Source organism: Manis pentadactyla, chromosome 2, assembly GCF_030020395.1.
Source record: "Manis pentadactyla isolate mManPen7 chromosome 2, mManPen7.hap1, whole genome shotgun sequence".
NCBI classification, from domain to species: domain Eukaryota; kingdom Metazoa; phylum Chordata; class Mammalia; order Pholidota; family Manidae; genus Manis; species Manis pentadactyla.
Genome location: NC_080020.1, coordinates 179,945,207 through 179,949,254, shown reverse-complemented (window position 1 = coordinate 179,949,254; position 4,048 = coordinate 179,945,207).

The window sequence follows — 4,048 nt, the reverse complement described above, 5'->3', positions numbered from 1 at the left end:
TCCAAACCTCTCTCCTCTCCCAAATGGAAGCAATCTTGAAACTATGAAGCACACCAATAATTCTAAATAGCTCTGCCCCCGCCCATCACTTTATGTCCCCTCTGTCTTTTCTCAACTCTTTAGACAATGATGTGCCCAGCTTTCAATTTTAAAATTTCTTAAATTTACAATTGCAAATTAACCTGCAGTACTGATTCTCTCTTCTGCCTTTTTCTTAAATAAGTAAATATAACTTTTTCTCAGATTAATGGTGACAGAAAAGTGTAGGGCTTTATTTAGGAAACCCTCCTAAGAATGTTTTTATTAAGCACTTGCAAAAAATAATGTAAAATTAATAAACAAGGATTTTATTATTTCTAATCTACAATTCCACAAAGAGTACAATTTTATATTGAATTCCAGTTGCATTTACAAAGACCTCCCATAATTAAAATGCCTCAATCTTCTTCAAATTAGAAAAGCAAATTGTTACATATCCTAAGTAGGTGCTTTTCTGTTTAATGACAGTCGCTCAGATGATTTATGACACACATTATTTTATATCAAAGTACAATGAAATAGGCATTACCAAAGGTAATCTCTGTAATGTCTGGAAAGGGATCAGAAACCTCAGTGCAACAATGAACACAGTATTTAAAATGCAAAACCCAAAGACATTATTATGGTTTTGATTTCTTATGGCCCAGCTTCGCCTGATCAGTTATATTACCAGCGCAGCACAAAGGGTGTTTGGGTATGAATGCTGCTAAGATAACAGACGGGAAAAATGAAATATAAAGTCAATTTTCATGCAGAAATTGTTATCAAAGGGATGATAAAGTAAAACTGTATTATCACAAGAAAAACAATTGATGAAGAACAATCGAAAATAGACTGAGCCAGCTACGTCTGATTCTGGCTTTTAAAACTCTTGTCCTATTAAAATACGTAATAAAGTGTTAAGATAATGTATAAACACATGCAAGTAGAGCACTATTTTGATTATTATTTAGACACTGCCTTCCAAGATCTCTCTTTGCAAATGAAATCAAGCAGCCACTTAAATGTGCACATCATGAATTGGGATGAGTTTTCATCAAGCTCAGACTTCTAGCTTAAATGAAAAAGAAATAATTGTGAGTTTTAAAACTCATAGTTGCTTCAGTGTAGAATGGAATCAGCAGGCACAAAGGGGGAGGGCACACATACACACACACACACACACACACACGTCTTTAACTTGAACAAGAGAAAGGTCTTAATGTTTGAGAGAATGTGAACCCCTAAACTTCATCTTTCTGGAATAAGATGTAAATAATGCCCAAGCATACCTTGCATTGAAGGGTTACTCATTAAAATAAAGGCTCTCCCCACTAGTGTGCTGTTTATCATGCAGTTTGCAAGCAGAAAGGTGGCTCTTCCTAATTCTTTTTAAGAGATTTTGCTTGGGGCCTCAGAAATTAAACAGAGAACAGCAGGGAAGGGGTTTACTATTTAATGCTCTCGGTTGTAATTTTTTAATTAGCCATTAGGAAGATGAAGGCAGGTTCAGACAGGGATGAAAAGAAAGACTTGGAAGAAATATGGCTTTCTGCAGAGAGCCCATGGAGATTATAGGAAGACCAGGGCTTCACAGAGGTACTGCAGAAGGAGCGCACAGGCCACTTCCTCAAATCCCCTGGGCAACTCTAAACCTAGTTGTTCAGAAGTTTGGAGTTCAACTGGATTTCCTGAAAGGTGTCATATCTGAGGCTCAGATTCTTAGAGCTGAAAAAAAGGAATTGACTGGAAAAAAGATAAAACTGCAGAGAGTACAGATGTGGCTGACCTTGGGGTCTCAGAGCCACTGGGTGTGTTCAGACAGACCTCCCCACTTTCAGGAGGATTGAGGGGAGGAGAGGACACTATACTCCATGTACCCAAAAGCCTTGTTCCTTCTTTTATAATGACAAGCCTGGTAGGATAGTGGAGAAAGGCAGAGATGGAAAACACAAAAGCCCCGGGGACACTGGAAGGGTGAGGGTGTGTGCCTCCGTAAATACTGAATCAGGCCCAATTAATTCAAAGGCAGACCTGCTGGAAATCCCAAATAAAGACATATTCCTGGAAATTGAGCAGATAAATTATATTATTTGCATAAAATTCAAGTCTTGAGGTAATTTTAAGTAATAAGAAATGTGGCAAAAATGAGACTCCAATATTTCTAAAACTTGGAATAACTGGAACCGTGAATCCTCTAGTTTCCATTATTCATATTGCTCCTTCTGTAGTCCCATCTCAGTAAGGACTCCATTCATTCATTCACTCATTCACTCAGTCTCTTGAGAGTCACTTTCGACTTCCCCTTCTCCAGAAACCAGACACTGGGTCTTGTCTAGTAAGATAAAACATACGTCCCTTGTGCACCCTCCTCTCCCCACCTCAGCCTCCAAGTTCAGCCCTCCGTTGTTTGTCTCCTGGACAATCGTTTCGGCTTTCCAGATCATCCCCCTGCCTCCCACACATCTCTCAAGACAACATCTATATCTGATCCTATTACCCAGAGATCCTGGTTCAGTAGACCAGGATCTACTCTGACCCAGGGAATATACATTTATTTCATTAACTTTTTCTTATGAAAATTTTAAAACATACACAAAGGTGGAAAATACAACAAATCAGTTCCCTTATGTCTATCCCTGTCCCCAGCTGTAACAACCATCAGCATTTCCCTATACCCATACCCATTTTTTTCAGGATCCCCCTCCTTTTTTTTCTGTTGAAACATTTCAAAGCAACTCTCAGATATTATATTGACTTGTGTTTACATCTTAAGAAAGAAAAATGACAGACTTTTAATTTTTTGTAAAACTACAAATGTAATATTTCCTTAACATAATTAATATTCAGTTCATATTTACATTCTCTTAATTACATAAAAAAATGTGTGTATAGCTTGAAATAAACCTTCATTTAAAACTCTTTCCAAGTTTTCAGAAGACCAGCCAGCTACAAGTTCCCATTACCTCACAAGATACAGTTGAAACTCTCGAATAAGGTACCAGAGCAGGCGCTGGCCCTCTGTGACCCAGTACCCACCTCTCCATCCAGCCTCTGTTCTTGCGGCTCATCCACCCAGCTTGCTCCTCGCACTCCAGCCATTCTCACCACCTTTCAGTTCCCCGGAGTTTTTAGAGTGGTTGCTCGCTTCTGAGCCTTTTCTGGACTGCTGCTTCTGTCTGCAGAACCCTTACCCCTTTGCTCAAAATGTTTTCTTTGTGAAGTCTTTTCTATCCCCAACCCCAATGGAGATGAATATTCCTTTCTTTATTCTCCACTCAACTTTGTTCTTCAGGTAGTGTGGCCCTCCTCACACTGGCTAGCTGCCCCAAGCACATGCCACTTGCGAGTAGACTGTCCCCTAAAGTAGCTGACCATTATAAGCTTTCAACATAAAGTGGGCAATTTCTAAGTGGGCGATTGTAATATGATTATGACACAGAAAGCTAGACTTGGAATAGAGTGACTTTTAGTTAGGGGGCCCATGTAATTTATTGTCCAGTCTGAGAGTTAAAAAGAAGGGGCAGAATTACGATTAACATGTATAGTGTTGGCGGGGGGCATGGGGAGGGCTGTGCAACACAGAGGAGACAAGTAGTGATTTTACAGCATCTTACTATGTTGATGGACAGTGACTGTGAACGGGTATGTGGGGGGGACTTGGTGAGGGGGGGAGCCTAGTGAACATAATGTCCTTCATGTGATTGTAGATTAATGATACCAAAGTAAAAAAAAAAAAAAAAAGAAGGGGCAGTATTAATAGTTGGAATATAAGTGCCTGGGACTCTCCCAAGCAAACAAGGCCCTATGATGAGCCTATTTTAGATGTATATTTGCAAAGGATGAGTGGATTCTTTGTAACGGGAAACCTCTCCTCTCAAGGCTTGGCCACCCTCAACAAGAATCAGGACCACACTCAGCTGTTTCCACATAGAGTAGTGCCAATGCCCATCTCTCCAGGACAGCCTGGGGCAGCAAGATATGGTGCCAAGTCTGCTGTTACATCTATTGACACCCACTACCAGAAATA